At 38.1% G+C, this 24143-nt stretch overlaps 1 protein-coding gene across 5 annotated transcripts in view; it reads right to left on the bottom strand.

Moving 5' to 3' along the window:
- The window catches only part of LOC141399276 (uncharacterized), a 157389-nt gene that overhangs the window by 91914 nt on the left and 41332 nt on the right, over positions 1-24143 (bottom strand). The window contains exon 1 of one of the 5 annotated variants that reach the window (XM_073977750.1): positions 9161-9415. The exons of the other annotated variants lie outside the window; for them this stretch is intronic. The gene's annotated coding sequence lies outside the window, so the exon portion shown is untranslated. Of the gene's footprint in view, positions 1-9160; positions 9416-24143 lie in introns of those variants that run through there. 5 annotated transcript variants of the gene reach the window in all.

A 24143-nucleotide genomic window follows, 5' to 3' on the forward strand; every position in this document is an offset into this window, starting at 1 on the left:
CAACCTAGTGCTGATAGACTCAACATGTATGTACATATGGTTCGTATTGTTCTGCTATGCTCACAAGACGATAGTTACGATAGTTACTACAGTGAAAATCATTAGAAGAAACGCTAAATTACAATAACACAAAATAAATAAACATAAAAGCATTAATAAAATACATACAAAATGTGTCTCTGGTTTGTGGTTGTTAGTCAATAAAAATAAAAACAACTCGCCAAAATTGTTTTTTTTTCAATCTCTCAGAAGAAACCAGTATTATTACAGCGTTCATGAAATGCAGAAATTTTAACTTTGGCAAGACTTTATGAACACTATTCCTCAAATGCAGTAATTTGTTGATCTAGTCTTGATCGGATAAGCAATAGCAAATATAGCGTCCAATAAAAATCTTGTGTCATAGACATGGTAGAACAATATTAGGTAAAAGCAATACCCAGCTGACTGAACTAGGTTGTAACGTTAGTGTCAAATTCCATACGACATTTTATATATTTATTTCTATGTTCGATGTATATTAGGGATATATATTTTTTGAGGAAAAATATATCATACAGAAAAAAACTATTTCCCGTAAAGACTTCTTCATATTAATTATATGAAACCTCTTTCAAGTCCGAACAACGTGCCGCACACTGTAAAACCGCTTATAGAAGCTTAAATTTGAAAAAATTAAAGCCCTGAAAAAATGTGCTTTTTGATTTCAAAAACAAAAGTTTGAAACAGCTTCTCTTTTTCAATGAATGTTTAGCGACCCCAAACATTTTTGCGAGAATTCTACTTTCTGCGACAAATTAACCGGTTAGTGGAATGATGTGGATACTTTGAAATTGAAAATGTAACGAATTTTCATTCATGTTTTTCAAAATATTCAATCAAATGTGAAAAAATAATAGTTTTATAAATTCCAATAATTTATAGACATTTCCTTGTTGTGTTTACATTTACCATTGTCACAACATTACAACCAAAAACAAATTCCTATGTAGTTGTTGAGTTGTATTTGTTGTAGTATTTACTCTACCTTCTTTGTTCTACCATGTGTCATAGACAAGATTCGTGACACTTCGTTAAAAAAGGATTAGCAGGTGTCATACTCTTGGTACCCATCCTTTTAAACCACTGTCAGAACAGGGTCTACGTTCCGGCAGCCTACGTTCCCAATCCGGATACTTGCCTATGTTGAAGTTATTTCTGTCAGGATGCAGCCCGCAATATTTAAGATAGAACTTTTTAAATTTGCACTGAAAGTGGGCTATATCGATCCACGTTTTGATATTGCCCCCATAGAGCGGTACCTCCCGATTTTCGGCATTTTGAAGGTTTTAGCCGCATTGTCTTACCCAAATGGCTGAAATTTGGTATTTGGTCATCTTTTCTTTCCAGGAATTTGTTGTTATAGCCTCATAGGATTGAAACTCGCTATTTTCGGTATTTTCAAAGTTTTAGCCACATTATGCCTTAGCATATAGACTTCGTTGGGGATATAAAACCACAGAAAATTGTCGGTATAGGCCTACGTTTTGATATTGTCTCCACATACAAATTATGGTGGAGGGTATAAATAGTTCGCTCGGTCGAAATTAAAGCCGTTCTTACTTGTTGAAATAAGGGAACGATTTCCAAGTAAAAAGTTGTAAAATTTTAAGATTCTGGTACGAAAAGGAACAAACCGAAAATGTTTAATATCTATGAAGAAGCCGTTTTTTGTTGGCAGGAGAAATAGATTTTTAGCTAAGTGAACCCGTCCATTCTTGGAATGTTCATTTAATTTGAATATAGTAGAGCAGGGGACAGTTTTTCTTTCGCACCCTACAATTAATAGAATTTGCGCGAAGTATTACCCCACACTATCCGGGATCTAAATCGTTTTAAAACATGTTATATAAAAAACCTTTAGAAGTAACTCATCTCCCTAGCTTTCGCCTAATGAACGAAATCAATAACCAATGCATCTACAGCACTTCTCAATGGCAGGAAGATGGCATAATGGGTTAAAAGACCTCTTTGATCATTAAAACTCCTAACATAACAACCACCTAACCATTAAATCTCTGATGCATTAATTTCCTAATGAAATAATGACAAGGTAATTCAGTAGCTGCTGCCAAAGCCATAAACTGTCCAATTTCCCTTTCATCCAACGAAATAGTTGTAATTTATTCTGTATTTAGTCTTTTGGAGGAGATGGCGCGTACATTAACCTCACAAATGATTGCAGGAGAAATAAAATGAACAAATAAACCAAACGAAAATCGAAGATCTTCTCAGGAAATTTTTGGGCTGGAAATAAACAGCTAAAGAGTGAAAGTAATGAATATTTCATGATCAACAAATATCATCTGCCCGGGTCTGTCTTTTCTGTATGTATGTATGTCTTCTATGTATGTACGTCATTATCGGCCACATGATCAGCATGAAAAGATCGTCTCCATAGTCGTATTAACATTTTTCACAGTAGGCACCAAAAAAAGTCCACCAAACACCAAGCACGACGAACATTACAAGCTGGAGGCATGGGATGAGTGCTGGCTGGCGGTTTCGGCTTAATTGAAATTTGAATCTATAAAACAAACAACAGCAACAAAAAAAGCTAGCGTCATGCACTTTCTTTTTCATTGACGTTGCAGCAGCATCTGGTGGTGATGCTGGTGACCGACCACTAGAAATGTATGAATGAAGGCAAGAGTTTATTGTTAATGTTGTTTTTGTTTTGGGGTAAACTGCCTCCAATGACATCCACAATACATAAAACAAGTTTCATTTCAGTTTGATTCGAAAAAAAAGAAAACTCAACACCACCAACAACAATAATGACCGCTTACAAAGATATAGAAAATGAAATTTATTTTATTGGCGTTGCCTGTCGACTGTAACCAAAATGTTGCAAATGTCAAGGTCCCACAGAAAAAAAGCAAACAAAAACCAACAACAAGAACAACACTACAAAAAGAAAAAACTTGTACTCCAACCATGAGAGGAGTTGAATTTTCAGTTCATTGCTATTTTACGCCAAAAATAAATTTGAATGTTTTTCCACTTTTCTTGGTCGTCGATCGTATAACGGAATCAAGCATGTGTGCAGCTTGACTAATGCCAGTGATTGAAACGTAAGAGAGCTCTGCCCACACCATGTGTGTGCAGATGTTTTATTGAAAGCCGTTGTCTTTTCTTGGTCGGAATGGCAATTTAAATTTAATTTTTTCATAATTTGTAAAGCAGATGTGTGATTTCGTTTTGAAAGATTGAGAAAAGTCTTCATGTTGTGTTACTCACAGCGGTACAAAAAAGAGTTTTGATTGCTTAGAAAATATTGGAATAGTTTCCATATAAGATATAAGACCTATTCTATTTTCCACTGAGGCTCGCCATTTATTATGTAGTTTAAATAATATTGCGAGGGGAAAAGCATAGCACATGTTGGCACAAAGGTGGCTCTGATCCTACAAGGTTGCAATGACCCGGAACCCAACTTAAAGTTACTCTTAATGCTATGTCCCCAATGTGTTCTTGCAATACAAAACTGTCGCAGACTTCATGGAATATAACCTAAGCGATTTGTGGGCCGCTTGGCTACCGACATATATAGTTATTTTTTCTATTTTTTTTATCAATTCTGCAGCCGTCTATGTGAGGACTACGATGATCGCACCAGAAGTGATGGATTGCACCAGTCTGTTCATCACAGAACTATCTCGCTTGAACCTGACTCTAATGGCCTGTACATGGAATGGGGGTAGCTGTCAGATGTGGAACTGAGTTGCTTAACATATACATCCTACAAATTAACAGCTGTACTCCCGACTATATATAGCCTATAGGCTCTATATTAGTCTGCTTTTGGAAGGCCATAACCGACTGGTCTTAAGGTACTTTAATGCTCACCATTAAGGGGGGATAACAAAAATAAAAAGAAAAGGGCAACCCAGTTCGAAATTTGCTCGGCCTTCTTTATTCTTTTATTTTTATTATGTCAGAAATGAAGCAGGAAAGTGAGGCAATCAGGCAAGGCAGCTTATGTACGCAGTAGAGTTGAGCCAAAGGAACTATATGGAACTATCTAGTTCACTTCGCAGTTCCAATGGCCCACATTTTTTCTTTGATCAATATGCGTATACTTATTATCACACGTTGTACTTCATGATGTTACTCATACGTTTTGGAACTAGTACGAGGAACTAGATTAGATTAGTTGTGACATTCGGTCCTAGGTAATGACCAGAAGGGCATAGTGCTGCTTGAGCAGATTGGTAGCTCTAAGTTTTACATGGACGCCCCTAGCAGAGCATCATAGTTCGCCAGACATAAACATCGTGTCACCTGACCGTCACTTGGCAACTCGTCGTTTCTTTTGGGCCAGAGCATCTTCATATAACAGTCGCCATCAGCAGACCGCCTAACTTCATTACCTTTGAACGCCGCACACTCATCAATCATCAGAAATTTAACTGGCCTAGTTTCAGAGAGTTTACCAATCACACTTCTGATGTTCTGATAGGAGAAATGATCCTGGAAATTATAACACCTGCAGGTCGAATATATAAAGTGACACCAAATTTCCCAGCAGATGTGGCAGGACTAGCAAACGAGTGTGATGAACTTCGTCGTGTCAACTCCATTGACCCCAAAGTCAGGAAGCTGAGACTGGAAGTTAACACGTGGTTAAATCATCTGAAGATTTGCAACATTGAAGCTGGAATAAGTGAATTGTGGGCAACGGTTAAGTCACTCTCGAACCCTGGAAAGAAGGAAGTCACGTTTGCAAATACGCGCCATTAAATCTACGATCACTCTTTTCACCACATGAAGTTCGGAGGTGAGCACCGATTTAAATGTCATGGTCGATGGTATCAGTATTCCGACCGTCAACTACACCAAAATTTTAGGGGACGACATGAACATGCTGTCGAATGTGCAGCATGTTCATATCGTCCTGGCATGCGGGGACTTTCAGCGACAAGCTGAAATGTAGCAACAAAGCCTTCAAGTCTCTCTCGGCAGTATTTGGGGTGCAGATAATGAAACCTTATTGATCACATATAACGCGATAAGTCGGTCTGTGGTCCGCGAATATAAGTACAAGGCGATAGAAAAAAATGCCGCCCGGAGAACCGCAACAGGTTGCCTCCTCATGTCTTCAGTGGACCATTTTCATGAGGAGACAAAGATTGTTTCAGTACAGCAACACAATGGCATGCTTTCGTACTGTGGTACTTGGTCGAGTGGTACGGTGAGGGCTATCATAATAACCATATGATGGATAGGTCCGACAACCCCCCCCCCCCCCGCCCCCTCGCAGATGAGGAGCGTCAGCTGGCACGACAAACCAGAGTATTGGATGTATGGATGGCACTATGCAAAACATCTGCCCAGCATGCGGCACGGGCTCGCACAACACAATGCTCTGGCATACCTACTCAACTAACTACAGTAGCTCATTGGCTACAACCCATAGATCCTGAGTCAGATTAAGCAGAAGCAGTAAAAGAGTATCGGCTTCGCCAGTGTGTATTGAAACTTTCATCTATAGACAATATCAAACCGAATATCGGGGGTTTTCCGATTTGGTGGCGTTCAAAAGTGTTGCGGAGGAGGTACTTAGATAAAAATTGTTATCAGGTGTGAATTCTGTGAACTAAGGTGTGGAAGGTAGATCTTCTTTATTGTATCATGGAGGTGCATAAGGGAATGCGTCGGCGTAGTCCATATTTTTGAAGTAGATCTTATTTAGCGAGTCATTTCTTTTCGATAGATAGGGTGTGCTACTGATTTCAGTTGGTCACCGTATAACTTTGAGGTTTCCCACCACTATGTTAGGAAGCATGGAATTGTCCACGAAAAACATAATATTGCTGTAAACAGGACCACAAGGAGTAGCATCGGAGAAATTGTCTAAGGGATCTTCGAACAAATCCGAAACTGCATTTAAACAAAAATGTCGAACATTTGTGTGGGCGGTATCCTACGGAGAAGACAGATATAGACCATTTTCAAAGTTAAACAAAATTTGAACAAGATATGAGTAGATCCAAAGTTGGTACCAAATCGTTTCCTCTGTTCAACATACATATATAGCCTGTTCCATTTTAGCAAGAAGTTTGGAACATTTATGGGGAAGTGGATCGATATGGCTCACCTTAAACTTAAAATCTCTCGCTGAAATATGACGATGTGCAAAGTGAGGACCAAGTCGGAAAAAAGTTTTGATTTTTGTGGGGGCAATACCAGAAGGAGTGGACCGATATGGAATATCTTCGATGTTGTTACTTTCTAAATAAGTACGGGCTCGCCCTGAAAAAACTTCTAACCTCCTATGGGGGGCAGCGAGTACAAGTTGGTGCAAAAAAGCAAATCGATTTGAGACCAGGCATTAAAATGAACTTTTCCGAAATTTTGTGTGAAAATGGTGAACGTTAGCTAAAAGTTCTGAACTTTTGTGTGGGAGATACCCAAAGGAGTGGATCGATATGACTACAGTGACCAATATTTTTGAATGAAAATAAAAAAGTTACTGGCACAAAAAAGGGGACCGGAACCCTTTGGAGGTCTTCTAAAAGCAAGTGAAGACTTTTGGATGTCTTCTAAAAGCACCTGAAGACTTTTGGAGGTCGTCTAAAGATAACCGAAGACCTTTGTAGCTCTTCTATAGACAGCCGAAGACCCTGGCAGTTTTTTTGATAAACAACAGAAGTTCTCTTGAGGTCTTCTAAAGACAACAGAAGACCTATTGAGGTATTCTAAAGGCATTAAACGACCTTTGGAGGTCTTCTGAAGCCAACAGAAGACTTTTGGAAGTCTTCTGAAGACATAAGAAGACCGCTGGAGGTCTTCTAAAAACATCAGAAACCCTGTGGAGGTCTTCTAAAAACAACAGAAGACCTTAGGAAGTCTTCTTAAGCCAACAGAAGACCTCTGGAGGTCTTCTAAAGACATCAGAAAACCTCTGGAGGTTTTCTAAAGACAAAAAACCTGTAGAGGTCTTATATGGACAATAACTTTTCTTCGGTAGCTACCCGAAGACTGAAAACATTTGGAGGTCTTTTATAGACAACAGAAGACCTCTTAAGGTCTTCTAAAGGCAACTGAAGACCTTTGGAGGTCTTCTAAAACCAACAAAAAGCTTTGTAGGTTGTTTTTAAGACAACAGAGTCCTCTGGGGTCTTCTAAAGTCATCAGAACACCTCTGGAGGGCTTCTAAAGACAAAAGAACACTTGTTTCTACTTAGGGGTTTTTCATTTCATTGGATTACCTAGGTAGTAACATGTTCACATGTGTTTGTAAAACAAAACAAAAATAGAGGACATAGAGTGCGCCCATTGAAAATTGAGTACAAATAATTTATTTAGAGTACTGCACCGTAGATATGACGCATATTCGAATTAAATCTAAGTTTGGACAAAATATTACAAAGGCCAAATTTTGGACCCAATCGGTTGATCCTTGCGAGAGTTATCGTGCGCTCCAGTTAACCAGACAGACAGACGAGCAGACATGGTTAAATCGACTCCGAATTGTCTGAAACTGATTTCGCCCAAACAACCTTGGGGCTAAACGCATTATTTCGATGAGGCACATTTTGACTGTATGAAAGTGTATATACCCCACGGTGCTCTTGAAAAAAATTTAAATGGAAGGTGCTTACAACTCGGAAGTTTTTGCGGATTCTGAAACTACAATGTTTATAGATGAGAAAAATCAAAAAACAAAAAAAAAAATCGCCGGAGCGCCTTTTAAATAAATCGCGATATAAGTTGACATTTTAGGGGTTGTTTAGGTTTTCGCGATTTTGCTAAGAAACCTCAAATCCTATTAAAATGGGACTAAAACAAATGTTGTAGCTATTAAAATTCTCTACAAGATTGACCTTTATGGTATTCTCGTCGGTTTTAATGTTTTTGAGATATAGAAGTTCAAATTGCGACAATTCAAATTCAATTAAATTCTGTATTGCCCCCTTATAAAACAATGTCATGACTGCAACTTCCCAACTTAAACTTATATATCTAAAAAAACGTTAAGTCAGTCTTGTAGAGAATTTTCACAGCTTTAAGATTTTCTCAGGTCCCGTATCGATAAGACTTACCGCATTCAAGCAAAATCGCGAAACCCTAACAAAAAACCTAAAAATGTAAACTGAGCTTCTTTATCTCAAAAATGGTACGGGCTGGGAAGAAATGATTAACGTCAATCCTGTAGAGAATTTTCCCAGCTACAACATTTTCTTTAGCTTCATTTCGATTGGACTTGCGGTTTCCAAGCTAAATCGTGAAAACCTAAAAAACATCTAAAAATGTGAATTTTGACCGCGGTTTATTTAAAAATCCCTACGGCGATTTTTTCTTGTTTTTGGATCTTTCTCATCTATGAACACTGCTGTTTCAGAATTCACAAAAACCTTCCCTGTGTAAACGGTTTTCATCAAAAGTTAGTTAAGGCGCACCCTTCATGACATTGTTTTATAAGGGGACGATACAGTCAGTGCATTGTCCCAATTTGAACTTCTATATCTCAAAAATGGTAAAAACTACGAAAATACCATAAAGGAAAATCTTGTAGAGAATTTTCATAGCTACAACATTTTCTTTCGTCCCATTTTGATAGGACTTGCGGTTTCTAAGCAAAATCGTAAAAACCTAAACAAACCCTAAAAATGCCAAATTAAATCGCGATTTATTTAAAAAGCGCTCCGGCGAGTTTTTTTGTTTTTTGATTTTTCTCATCTAAGAATATTGTAGATTCAGAATCCGCAAAAATTTCCAAGGTGTACGCACCTCGTTAGCACAAATGGTAAGGCAATGTGGTATACAAGACTAAAAAAGTATTTTTTATTTCTATTTTTCTTCTTTCAACTGCAGATTAGGGATCACCAGTCCGTTTTTTGTTTGTGGGAATTTAATGAAATTGAAACAATGTGAAATTGAAATTCGATGCGGATCCCATTACTCTTGTGCCAAACACTGAAAATAACACATGAAAATATTTTAGCTTTTAGGAGAGAGCGGAGGTGAAGGAGCTCCCTTTCTCCCTTCTTACCCATAAGCTCAAAACATTTTCATGAAAATTTTCATAGTCTGGCACAAGACTTACGTCTAAAAACAATTCACTCGTTTGGGCAAATCGTTTTCATTGCAAATCGATTCGAAATTCATCACATACCTGATAGTTGCTCTTTCATGGAATGACTTCTTCGGCGTACTCCCTCTTCATTAACTTTGCATATAATTTTCTGGTGAAAGATTTCATGAAAGGTTTTTTTGTTTAATTTTTCGAAAACATAATATATTTTTCACACTAAAAATTCAATTTGATAAGGATTATATAAATGATGCAGTCTATTTGCAATTAGGTCCAAAAGTTATCCCTCTCTAGCAATAATTTCAATTTTTCACTTATTTATCAACACAATTTGTCAGAAAATTGTTCACAATTTCTCTATTTAAGCGGGTGAGTGTGTAATTGAATATTCCATGGTAATAATTTATCAGATTTCGAAGCTACAGATGACAAGAGTCAACGAAAAACTAATGAAAAAAAAAAACAACAATTCACCATGACTTGACTGGCGAAGTATGAAAGTAGTGCCTACCAACTATCTACCATCTGTAAGGCGGCGCGCATATCTTTAAATTACAAATCAGTCATGACAATCACATCGACATCAATTCCCGTTGCTGGAATAATGGAGAGGGAAAGTACATTTGGTTTGCATTCCCTTTTGTTTTTCGTTTTTTTTTCTTGTTTATTATTTGCATTAAGTTTCACCCAAAGCTAAGAGCACGAGTCATAAACTTTTGGAAGAAAGTAAATACGACAAACAATTTAGTGGAATAATAATTCTAAGAATGACAAACATTAAAACCAAAAAATATTTAAAGAAAAGAAAAACTTGGTCAATGCCATTAAAAACAACAACAAGATAAAAGAATTCTTAAATGTTTACACAGGTCAGTCGTAAAAACCGAACATAAAGCCCTTAAAGAAAACACAAGCCAAGCTTAGGCACTCTTGCAAGTCTCTCACGATTGACTCTAAAATAATTGTCATGCCGTTAAAAAAATATTTTTTTTTTTATTTTGAGGTTTATAGGTAACGCTGTCAGTTAGTCAGGTACTACAAGCCGGTCCGGCCACCTCCTCGTTTTGCATTTTATGTAAATATTTGTCTTTGTTTGGTGTGTTTGTGTTGTCGAAGAAGGGTGTATCTTAAAAATTAGTACCACTCAAAAATTATAAATGTAAAACATGTAGTTTTCTTGCATTTTTTTATTTGTTTACTTTCAAACCCGCAACTAAAGTAAAGAATAAAGCGAAGAAAAAAAAAACAAACCATGAACCAATCCACCCAGCCAATTGATTCATCAGAAAGAAAAGAGAAAGTACTCGCCAAAATGTAAAAGAAAATAATGAATGAATTGTTAATTTTATAAAAATTGAAATTACTTCCAACAGAATTCACACATTCTATTTTTAATGGAATTTCGTTTTCCATTTTGTTTGTGCTGATCAATATTCAGCATTGTAATTGAGCAATAGAAATTTGAGAACACCTGTAACGCATGATCGGTAAGTTTTACGAATGTAAAATGGAAATAATCAGTGTAGGTTTGTGTGTAAGTATGTCAGCGTGTACGTGAGGTTATACAAAATATTTTCAATATTACACGCACTAATCGGGGTGCGTATGGGATGACTGTGAATTTGAATGCGGCACAAAAGTGTAAAGATGTTATATATAAAATATTCCATTTTGAAATGTTAAAAAATAACATTAGTTGTTATTTTTGTTTTTCCAATTGAAGCTGAGGAAATAAACTATTGTCAATCTGTTGATGTGTTGGATATTCTGTAGGTTATTTTTAATGGTGGTTTTGTATATTAGAGCATATTTTATACTCTTGAATTTGATATAATAACTTACAAATCCTGTCTCAATGGAGGTCAGTTTTGTGCACATTCCTTACCTGAAAATAAAAGGAAAAATAAGATATTAATTATAGAAAAACGTTGTATATATCTACAAGTTAAAAATCGTCATGTTAGGCCGGGCAAAAAAATTATACCCTCCACCCTAACATGCATATTCTGAACTAATACGAAATAATTAGTTTAGTACCACGGGTGCCACCGTGGTGCAATGGTATGCACACCCGCCTTGCACGCTGAAGGTCGTGGGTTCGACTCCCCGGCCAAACAACATCAAACAATTTTCAACGGTGGCAAAATTCCCCTCAGTAATGTTGGCGACATTTCCTGAGTATTTCAGCCATGTAAAACTTCTCTACAAGTGGTGTCTTAAGGCACGCCGTTCGGACTCGGCGATAAACTGTAGGTCCCATATCATTGAGCTAATATGAATCGGGGTGCACTCATTGATATGAGAGAAGTCTCCCTTGTCCCATCTGGGGTGTTTGTGGAACAATTATATTATTATTATTATTACCAATGACAACAATTTTAGGTGGATACGTTTTTGACCACTGGGAACACTAAATACACAATTCAAGCTAATTCGGTCAGCTAAAAACTTGAAAATATTTACCTAAAATGCTTCCATAACATTATGAAAGGAGGGGATTTTAATCACTGAAAATAATAAATGGGAACGACATGCGATTTTTATTTCTGTTCCAACAATTTATTTGTTTTGTTCAAGCTTGTAATTGCAAATCCAAAAATGAAATATTTTGCTCCAAATATAAATAACAAAAACAACTTTCGAAATTCCGCACTATTGTAAAAATCATTGACAATACCGATGGTAGGAAATATCATAATCTAGAACTTTAACAAAAACTATTGTCAGTCCAGAAAACCTGTTACTGCAATTTTTGATTTAATTGTATATAATTTTCATATACACTTTCTACATAACTTTGGAATAAATATCACGTATAATATTATAAGTATTGATAAAAACAACACATGGACAGGTTTTGGCAGGTTTAACTAAAAAGACAACAAAGCGAATGAAGAAACTAACTACTCTATTGCGCTCATCCAAGCACCCACCACAACATAAAAATAAAAAGCCATAGCAAATATGAGAGGAAAGAACAAATTACGCCCAGGTAGGTTACCTCCCAAAACACTTCTCAGATTGTGCCCGGTGTAACAAGAAAAATAAACAAGTAAGAAAAGCGTTAAGTTCGGCCGGGCCGAGGTCCTTCAAGCAGCGGACCGACATAGTCCCCCAGACGGACGGACATTGCTAAATCGACTCCAAAATGTCTGAAACGAATTTCGTCCAATCATATTTGAGGTCTAAAACCATTATTTCGATGAGGCTGATTTTGACCGTATGAAGAAATCAAATTGATCACATTGTGATCTATGGAACACATTCATCGAGCGTGTTGGATGGACCACTACCTTTTTTCTGCCAAGGTACGTACCCGATTGAATGTAGTTAATAAATTACGAAAACACACAACACGGCACAACACATTCCACTCAACTGGCCCAATTGCTTAGCCAAAGAAAGCACTCCTCGCTCCGATGACATATCAAAACAGTGGCCAAGTATTACCCACCACCAAGGAACTCGTGGTATGACCAGGAGTGTCAAGCTACTACTGAGCTAAGCCTGACATTAGCCCGCTTTTGGAAGGTTATAATCGTCTGGTCCTGGCGGACTTTAATGCGCATCATGAGATGTGGCATTCGGCCCTCGGAAACGACCAGAGAGGTATAGCACTGGCTGAGCAGATTGATATCTCTACGTTTTGCTCGGTCAATGAGGATGACCCTACCAGAATTAGAGTAGCGTGTCACAGTTCGCCAGACATAACCATCGTGTCACCTGGTCTGACAAATGACGTCACCTGGCAACCCGTCATTTCCCTTGGATCAGACCATCTCCCCATAATTGTCTCCATCAGTAGACCACCCGATTTCATCACCTCTGAACGCCGCACATTCGTCAATCATGGGAAAGCTGATTGGCCGAGTTTCAGAGAGTTCACCATTCACCGCTTCAGAGAATTGCCCAATCCTTCTGATGTTCGGGTAGCGGAAAGGACGTTCCGAGACATGATCAATGCTGCAGCCGCTCGCCATATACCTGCTGGTCGAATACCCGAAGTAAGACCAAATTTCCCAGCAGAGGCGACGGGGTTAGCAAATGAGCGTGATGAGGTTCGTCGAACCAACCCCGACGACCCCAGAGTCAAGGAGCTGACACTGGAAGTTAATAGGCTGGTCGGCGAACATAAGCGGAACAAGTGGTTACATCATCTGAAGAGTTGCAACATTGGAGCCGGTATAAGTAAATTGTGGACAACGGTTAAGTCCCTCTCGAACTGTGGAAGGAGGGATGACAAGACCTCAGTCACGTTTGGCGAAGTTACGTTGACTGACCCGAAGAGGTGTGCAAGTTACTTCAATCGACTGTTTGTCGAGCACCCCGAGAGTGACAGGGAGAACAGAATAGTGTTACGTCGCATTAGATCTCTTCCTGCCGAGGATGAACCACCACAGTTTACAATGGATGATGTTGCGAATGCCATCAGGAACGCTAAATCATCCAAAGCGTTGGGCTGGATGAGCCGGGAGTGGAGTATCTCACTAAAGTTCCCAACCTGTCGCTAGCCACCCTTGTTGTTCCCGAAGTCTGGAAAATGGACAGGGTGGTCACGCTACTGAAGCCAGGCAAGGATGCCAGCAAAGGTGAATCTTACAGGCCGATTTCGCTTTTGTCACCTGTAGCGAAGACCCTTGAGTCCTTAGTCCTCCCCAGCATTAGAAATAGCTATGAAGTTGCCGATTATCAGCATGGATTCCGTAAGCAGTAAAGCACGACAACAGCGCTACACGCCATCTCCACACATATTTGTCGAGGACTCAACCAGGAGCGGCCGTGTGATAGAACAGTGATGGTGGCGCTTGACTTATAAAAAGCCTTTGATACAGTCAAGCACTCCACTCTGTTCGAGGACATCGAGCAGACAACCCTCCGGCCAAGTCTGAAACGTTGGATAATCAACTATATGTGTGGTCGCCAGTCGTATGTGGAGTTCAGGAAAAAGAAATCCAAGCCCCGTAGAGTGAAACAGGGAGTTCCCCAAGGAGGGGTGATATCTCCCGAACTGTTTAACCTCTACCTTTCCTGTATTCCGCCCCCACCCCCCCCCCAGACGGCATTTAGATCGTAACGTATGCAGATGATTGTACGATCCTGGCATCAGGTACCTACCCTGATGACATCTGTGAGAGACTAAACTCCTATTTAACCTTTTTCCACGCGAGGAATATGCAGATATCCGCCACTAAATCGACGGCCACTCTGTTCACCACATGAACGGCGCAGTATAGGAGAGAGTTGAATATCAGGGTCGATTGTAGCTGAATTCCGACCACAAACTGCCCCAAAATTCTAGAGGTCACATTCGAAAACCACTTTCAAGTCGTCCGCGCATGCCACAGCTATCTGCGATAAACTGAAATGTAGAAACAAGGTCCTCAAGTCCCTAGCCGGCAGCACTTGGGGATAAAGAAACCTTGTTGACCACCTATAAAGCGATAGGTCGGTCTGTGGTAAACTATGCGGCGCCAGTTTGGTCCCCAAATTTATGTGACACACAGTGGGATAAGATTCAAATTTCTCAGAACGCCGCCCTGAGAACAGCAACTGGGTGCCTCCTCAAATCTACAGTGGACCATCTACATGAGGATTCTTCCAGTACGACAACATAATGAGATGCTATCGTTGCAGTACTTGCTCGGGTATTACCGTGAGAGCCATTCCAATCACCATCTGCTGGCCACCGATACACCCAGACATATAAAGAAGAATATTCATGTTCTAGAGACGACGGTCCAACAATATAGGAGAGAACCTCTAGATCAACAGGCATATCAGGCAGGTCTGAACAGCATTCACACGGACACAGTTGCTAAGACCATAAGCAATTATTGTGTGAATGCATTCATCGGAGCACATCCCCCATCTATCGCATCTGAAAAACGTCAGCTGCCAAGACAAACCAGAGTAGTTTTGGCTCAATTACGCTCGGGATATTGCAGTCGCCAAAATTCCTATTGGGCGGGAATCTATCGCACCGCGCAAGACATCTGTCCAGTATGCGGCATGGGCCCGCACGATACTAAGCACCTATTCAACTGCCCCGCCAAGCCTACTCATCTGACTCTAATGGATCTGTAGATACATCCCATCGAAGTAGCCAACTTCCTGGAACTAGAGATAGGCCCAGAGCCAGATTGAACAGGAGAACGAACATATAAACAAAATAATAAAACACTGTTACAACAACAACAACAACAACCAAAACATGGGCCTATATAAATACTTTTTCCCAAAAAAAACTTATGTATTTAGGGGGGTTTTCAAAATGTTGGGTTTTTTTATCACATTCGGTAATATATTCGGTTCGAGACTTCCAGGCACTACACATGGAGTCATAGGAGTTTTTTTACAAATTTGGCCTCTTTTCTCAAGAAGTATGGACTTGCGCCTAAAAAAACTTTTACTGCCGTTATTGAGACAGCGAATGCAAGTTGCTTCAACAAAAATCAAAGTGATTCAAGAGCAGGTCTTAAAGTGAATTTATCCAAAATTGTGTGTGGGAGGTACCCGAAGGGTTGCAAATATAGTCCATATTCGAACCTGATCTATATCTGGTAGATATTTTAGGATGTGTAAAGTATGGATCAAATCGGTCACTCCCATCAAGAGTTATCGTGTGCACAATTTTTCCGAACATTTTTGAACTTTTGTGGGGGAGGTACCTGAAGGAGTGAAACGGCATGACTTATATTCTAACTTAAACTAAGTTTGCACAAAATATTACAAAGACCAAATTGTGGACCAAATCGGCAGATCCGTTCGAGAGTTATCTTGCGCTCCAACCACTACACACGGTGTCATAGGTCTTTTTTGTATCTCTCAGGCTATTTCCCAGGAAGTATGGACTTGCCACTGATGAAGATTATACCGTTATATGGGGGGGCAGTGAATGCAAGTTGCTACAACAAAAATCAAAGCGAATGAACTTTACCGAAATTTTATGTGGGAAGTACTCGAAGGAGTGCACCGATTGAGTCTCGACATTGTCAGTGAACTATAAGTATTTATACCAAAATTCATCTGACAACGCCAACTCCTTTTATATTTGGCCATTATGCGCCATTACCTCGGAAACTATGGACTTGCTCTCGAAAAAAATTACAATGACGTAACGGGGGCCGCACGAACGTCCTGTTATGCCTAGAGGTAGTATTACCATATGTAAAGTTTGGTTCAATTCGGTTACTCCTTTCGAGAGTTATCGTGCGCACAAGTTTTGCGACAATTTTTGAACATTTGTGGGGGAGGTACCGGAAGGAGTGGACCTATATGACCCATCTTTGAACTCAAATCAAATCTGGGCAAAATATTTCGATACCCAAAATTTGAACCGAATCGATTGATCCGTTCGAGAGTTATCGGGCGCACCAGCCAGCCAGACAGACGGACGGACATTGCTAGATCTACTCAAAATTGTCTTGGGGTCTAAAACCATTATTTCGATGAGGCACATTTTTGATCGTATCAAAGTGTAAATACCCGATTTAGCCTAAAGACTGAGGGTATAAAAATCTTAAAAATAGAATTTTGCTTTCGATTACTTATCCCTACTTCTTCAACTGAACCGATCATTACCAAAATAAAGTTGCGTAGAGAGGATAGAAAGTTCGCACAAAATATGCAAAATGTCCTTAGAATGGAAACAAAATTTCGCAAAAGACACATGTCCTTCAAATCAACTAATTTATCATTAATGTTAAAAAATTTTGCATTTATAGCATTTTTATTATCGTAAGGAAATTGACAGGGATACAATAAAAACACAAAATGACTTCTCTAATGCCTAGACTTTGAACTTGATTTTATCACGCAGTTTTATCCGTAATAAGCTAGGCATTTATTGTGTCAAATAAACTTCTGTTTCCTACCGTTATTGAGCATGATTGAATATCAATAAAAATACTCATAAAAAGCAACAAATAACTCACAGCTAAAAACCCACATTGATTTGGTGTCATCATTAGTTGCTGCTTCCAAACATGGCCACTGAAGAAGTCGTAGAATTTATAATCAACTTATCGTCCAGCTATTTATAAAAACATTTAACATATTCAGTACTCATCGCCGCACTGCACAGTAGATACATTTTCTTCTATCTTCTCTATCTATATCTACAAGACGCTACTGCTGATTCTTTTCTTCTTCAATGTTCATCCACGTCTCTTAGCCACAGTAACAAAGACGATTTACAATACTACTTAATAGTATGGTTGGTTGTTGGTTGTGTTTGCTTATTCATAATTGGCCCACTTTCTTCTATTAACTGGAACTTTGTTGTGGTTGTTGTTGCTGTTGATTTAGTTTTATTTATGTACGCTGACGACGGACCATCATTCATTTAGGCGTTAACAATGAATTGTGTGTTGTAAAGAAGAAGAATAAATTTGAAAAAAAAGAATCAAAACAACAGAGAGATTATGAAGAAGCAGAATAATGGCTCATTTCTTTAAAAATAACAGCAAAGAAATTTCCAAGCAAAAAAAACTTGATTTATTTATTTTGCAGATTGGTCTATTGGAGTTATGTAAACGTTGATTAGTGTGGCGAATGATGATGCTGATGTTGATGATGTCTCGAAGAAATAAAAACAAAATCAAAACAAAAGACTTAAGAAACAAACTTGTTTCTTTTAGAAAATAAAATATTCTCGCTCTCTCGCATATGAGATGATGTCTGATTATTAGCTGATGTCTGCTGAATAACTTTTGCTTTTTAAAATGCATACAAATGGAATTGATGAATGTGTTTTCATTAGATATAGATAAGTGTGTGTGTGTGTGTCTGTGCGTGGATTCTAAACGTTTTGCCATACATATAATCTTTATTCAAATTTGCAAAACAATAATGCTAAACCTTTTAAATATGGAAATTTTAAATTGATTTCTGATTGTTTTGGCAAAACTGGCAATTTGTTGATTTCCGCTTGAAATAAATGCACACACTATGGTGAAAATAGAAAACGAATTCGATATTGTCAGTTTTTGATTTACAAACGATACAAAATACAAAAATATTCATTAAATGAAATGTAAAATTTACGGCAACGTATCGAAAACATTTTTTACAAAAACTTTCATATATACATATTTATATCTTTAGAAAAAACAACAACACAGAATATAGATTTCATGAAAAGGTGACTTCTGTAAAAGTAAAATTTGTGGTACTCAACCAAACTTTATTGAAATGAAGATTTAATTTTCTCTTATTTCATGAAAAATATTTTTAATACATCTACGTTTACAGGTCTGAGGACCTATGATAAAGAGTCTTTAATGACCAATTTTATTGGAAAAAAATTCTTTAAAAGAAATATTCTTTAAAAGTCCACTTTTATGGCCTGATGACCGTTGAAAAGTATTCATTAAAAATTCATTTTAATTAAACTGGTGACTCTGACGAAATATTCTTTAAAAAAATCCACTTTCATTGGTCTGATGACCCTTGAAAAAATATTCTTAAAAACACTAGTTTCATTGTTCCGATCATATATTCTTTAAAAATCCGATTTTTTGTCTGATGAACCATGGAAAAATATTCTTTAAAGAAATCCACGTTTTGCATATGTACATGTAGGGAGAGTATAGGCAATTTTAATGCCATAATTAAAAAGACTACCACCGTGGTGCATAGTAAGCACACCCACCGTGCATGTAACTATAACTATTTCAGTGTAATGCAGGCGATATTTCCTAAGTATTTCAACTATACATTAATTATCTGCAACTTGTGTCTAAGGACACGGCGTTCGGTCTACACGATGTATGTAACATGCAAAAGGATAGACCCACAGTTCCTTTTGGGGATATACATAGAATCACTTTCTGAGTCGATTTATGCATGTCCGTCCGACCATCTGTCCGTCTGTCCATGTATTTTTGTTATCAAAGTACAGATCGCATTTATTGTCCGATTCAGCTTAAATTGCAGAAGATAATTTTTTTTTTTTGCCATAGGAAGAACGCTCTTGGTGAAAATCGGTTCAGATTTGGATATACATACATACATATGTTCCCACAACATCCCTGAAGGGACAAGGGAGACTTCTCGCATATCAATGAGTGCACGCCGATTCATATTGGCTCAATGATATGGGACCTACTTTTTATTGCCGAGTCCGAACGGCGTGTCTTACGACACCACTTGTAGAGAAGTTTTTCATGGCTTAAATACTCAGGAAATGTCGCCAGCATTACTGAGGGGGAATTTTGCCACCGTTGAAAATTTGATGTTGCTTGGCCTGGGATTCGAACCGCAGACCTTCAGAGTGCAAGGCGGACGTGCTAACCATTGCACCAAGGTGGCCCCAATTTGGATATAGCTCCCATATATATGTTCGCACCCAAATGAAAAATTTTCGTACAATTTGTATACCCTCAGCATTTATGCTAACGATATATACACTTTCATACGGGCAAAATGTGCCCCATCGAAATAATGGTTTTAGATCCCAAGAACAGATATGCCGATTCGGTCCAAAATGTGGCCTTCGTAATATTTTGTGCAAACTTAGTTTAAGTTCGAAGATAAGCCATATCGGTTCACTCCTTCAGGTACCTCCCCCACAAAAGTTCAAACATGTTCGGACAAATTGTGCGCACGATAACTCTTGATGGGAGTGACCGATTTGGTCCATACTTTACACATCCTAATATATCTACCCGATATAGACTATATTCGAATATGGATTATATTTATCCACTCCTTCGGGTGCCTCCTACACAAAATTTTGGATAAATTCCCTTTTAAACAGCTCTCGAATCACTTTAGTTTTTTTGAAGCAACTTGCCTCAACTAAGACAGTACAAGTTTTTTCAGGGGGACACCATACTTCTCGAGAAAACAGCCCGAAAGGTGTTAAAAACCCCTATGGCACCATATGTAGTGGCTGGAGAGCTTAAACCAAACCACTCCTTTCGGTACCTCCCCCCTTCGAAAATATTCGCTAAAATGGTACGCGCGATTTCTCATAGACGTAGCAACCGATTTGGTCCAAACTTTGGATCTCTAAATATTGTCGAAACTTAGTTTATGTTCAAGTTTGAGCCCTATCTGTCCAATCCTTGTGGTACCACCCACACAAATGTTCAACATTTTTGTAAGGTTAAGGTTCTGTTCCTTTGTACATTTTTACCGAAAGTTTTCCTACTGGCCCTGTTTACAGCTATATTATGTTTTTCGTAGGCTAGCATGATAAAAAATCTCTATATATCGATATCCCCGCAAATCTTTGAGCTTTAATCCCATCCATACTTTTATCGGTTCATACGCCCAAATACATAATTTTTTTGGAAAAAAAGTATTTCAATCCACGCAAGCTGAGGGTATATCTCTGTCGGCATTGCCGATTAAACAACTTGTATTCGCTGACCCCATTACGAGGGTACAAGACGAAATTACTTTCAGACAATTTGGAGTCGATTTAGCCATGTCCGTCCGTCTGTCTGGCTGGTGCGCACGATAACTAACCGATTAGAACCAAATTTTGCACTTCGTAATACTCGTATTTTGCCCAAACTTAGCTTCAGTTCGAAGATGGGCCATATCGGTTCACTCCTTCCCCACAAAAGCTAAAATTATTCTGTAAAATGGTGTGAACGATAACTCTCGATTAGAGCAATCGATTTGGACCAAGCTTTGCACATCGTACTATCCCTTCCACGTATAGATCGGGTTCGAATATAGGCTACGTCGGTCCACTACTTCGGGTACGTCCCACACAAAATTCGGAATAAGTTAAGTTTAGGAGCTCCTATCGGATCCATTTTTTTCAGCATGTTGTCCTTGCAGCCCCCTTTACGAGGGTATAATTTTTTTGAGGGCAAGTTCATACTTCCTGAAATAATGGCCTAATAGCTCCAAGAAACCCTGACGACTCCAAATAAAAAAGCAAATCCGCTAGTTTCTGATTGGTCCATGCTTTGCACATAGTAATAATCCATCCAAGCATGTATCAGGTTGGAATATGGACTATATCGGTCCAGTACTTGGTGCAGCTCCCACACAAAATTTGAGAAAAGTGCAGTGTGAGGACTCGTCTCGGATCTATTTGAAATTTTTTGCAGAAGATTGTTTTCACGGTCCCTATTACAACAGTACAATTTTTTCCAGAAGTGAGTTTATACTTCTTGAGGAAATGGCCCTGCCGATGCGTACTAAAGTAGCTACAGTGCAACATTTTTCAAGATTTCTTTCAAAACTTTTGTTTAAAATAATTTAATATGTATTTCTCTATGAATAATATGTTTTGTCGGCAAATTAATAGGTCCAAAAAAGGCCACAAAATTCACAAAACCCTCTACATAATTTTTCGTAAAAGGATATTGGTTTTATTAAAGTTTCAACCCACACAGACTGGGGGTAAAGAATTTTGACCAGGAAACGATTCTGGACCACTCTGCGGAGTATATTTCGATGTGTTAAATGACAAATTTAATTATACCCTGCATATTATTTTGGGGAGTATAAAAATGTGTCTCATCGAAATAATCGTTTTAAACCCCCCCAGATGTTCTGACCAAATCATTTTCAAACAATTTGGAGTCGATTTAGCCTTATATAACATAACTCTCAAACGTATTAAGAGGTTTGGTGGACCAAACCAAACTTATTTTATGTTCGAAAATCTGCAAATCACAGGCTATACCCTCAGCCTGTTGTGCGCTGAATCCTACTAATATACTAGGGTCAAAGTAATCTAAATTTGTTTCTACTTCTAGCTGCACAAGTAACAACAACTATCTTCTACTTCAACATAAATGATGTTCCTAATTCTATTCCCTTGTCACTTGTCTAACACAGAAATGATTTTAAAATGGTCACGGTCAGTTTTTAATGGAACAGGTGTGGAAACTTTCAATTGACAATGTTCGAAAAACAAGTTTCATTGAGTTTTTGTTTAAAGAAAACCATTTAGAAAAATAAAGGTCATTCCTAAAACGCTCATGCTTCATTCAGAACAAACCGGAAAGCAAATTTCTAAATATTAAAATTTGCCATTTGTTTCCATTCAACAATAGTGGCGTTGACTATTTCGGTAAAAGTTTTCCCAGCAAATGTCACTCTCTCAACAATGTAAATAACAATAATGACGAGTGGAAAAGAAAGAAAAATCATTCAATCAAACTGACACAATAGAAGAAGAAGACGAACAGCAGCAACAACAACAACTGCAAATAACAGAAGCTAACCAACATTTAACACAGTCCAGACAAACTACCAGCTGGAATGGAAAACCACTATAAATATAGCTTTACCAAAACAGATGTTGGCTTGACTTTCTCCTGGCTTCAGAAAAAAGAGGAGCCAGCTTATAGGGTTGCCATTTTGGAATTTTGGTCTTTCAAAGTAAGAGGGTGTTCCTTCATTTAAAAGCCGCAAATCTGACCATCAAATAGGTAGGGTACCTGTGTATAGATAAGAATATGCATGAAGTAAAAAAGCCTGATATATACCCCAGACGGCAGTGTTATTTTGCATTAAGATCAGCATTTAATTTTACCCTGACAGACGACAGTATCTGCATTTACGAAACAGCTGATTGCTGGTAAACACCTGTTTTGTTGTTGTTTTCACTACAATTTTTGGTTTTCCTTGTTCTCAAAGCATGAATATGCTCTCTCTCTCTCTCTCTCTCTCTCTTACATGAATATGCGTTCTCTTCTACAGTATTCCCATATTGAAATCAGGGGTGCCAAGTTGGTGGTTTAAGCAGGAATGTCCACTGTTTTAAGGTAAAAATCGTTACAGACCTATGGTGCGTATGTGGTTGTAGCGATTTTTACCTCGGAACAGTTGGCATCCCTGATTGAAATACCTAAATTCAGTATAAATTCAATTTGATTTTATGCATTAAGAATGTGGATAATGCAAGAATTAATTTGAATTAAGGCAGTTAATTTAAATTAAAGCTGCCGTCTAGGGTATTATTTTCCAATATTTCAATCTAACCTGACATCATACCAATTTTCAAAATATTGGTCGACAAAGAAACGGCCACTTTGGCCAACAGCATACATAACCATCAATTGATCTCATCTGTCTATGCCATACTAAAGAAAAACCGGCAAATGGAGAAACGCCAAATAAAAATGACATGAAAATTGTTTTACCGATAAACGATTGATGTGTGCCTCCTTCTTGTTGTTTTTATTTTCCTTCCCTATATTGGCCAATGTAACACGCAATATATGTACCTAAATATGTACATACATATGCCTTTAAAGACGTTCGGAATAATGTATTTACAAGAGTCTCTCATCATTGCTTTTAGTCCACCCATTAAAAAAAATATTGAAGGTGTGTTCCGATAATCTACCAAATGGTGAAAATTACAAACTCATAACACATCAACGTCGCATCGCATCATAGATGAAATCACTTAAATGCACGCACTCCAACCAACAACAACAGTGAAGTGTCGGATTTTGCAATTGGAAACTTTGTTTTGACTGTGTCCAAAAACATTGGCTGTGGGTTTCGAATGCTTCTTAAAAGTGAATGAGATGAGATTTTGTTGTTGTTGTTGATTTTGGCGTTGGAATGTATTAATCATATTCTTGCATAATTAGTTAGTATGTACTAGTATTAGTATGAGGTATTGCTGTGCAAGTGGTGCTGCTCCGTCTATTTTGGTTGGTAGTAGAGGTAGCCGCAAATGATGGAGGTTTAGGTAATTTGACGTGACGTTTAGCGAAAATGTTGTCGAACAAGATAAGTTTATTAGTAGCAGCAAATAGTGAAGATTTTGAACGGTAACTAGAAACAGATTTTTTGATTTTAGTCTAAGCCGCCTACTCGCGGCGCATCCTAGATTACGCTAAATGATCTACAGCGAATCAGAAGACAAAGAATTTGTGTTGACTCCAACAAGCACTGAAGATAACTCCCTGGCAAGTATAAAAATACAGAGATGAGGAGGAAATTATCACAAATTATCCAACTACCAGGAGAAATACTAAAAATTAGAAGATCTATCCCCATCGGGCTATATACTTCGGCGGCTTCAACAGTCACCACTGCCGCCTCTGGAGATGAAAATGACGAGCGGCTTTATCAT

Source organism: Musca autumnalis, unplaced genomic scaffold, assembly GCF_047663935.1.
Source record: "Musca autumnalis isolate F117 unplaced genomic scaffold, ASM4766393v1 scaffold_3, whole genome shotgun sequence".
Classification (NCBI taxonomy): domain Eukaryota; kingdom Metazoa; phylum Arthropoda; class Insecta; order Diptera; family Muscidae; genus Musca; species Musca autumnalis.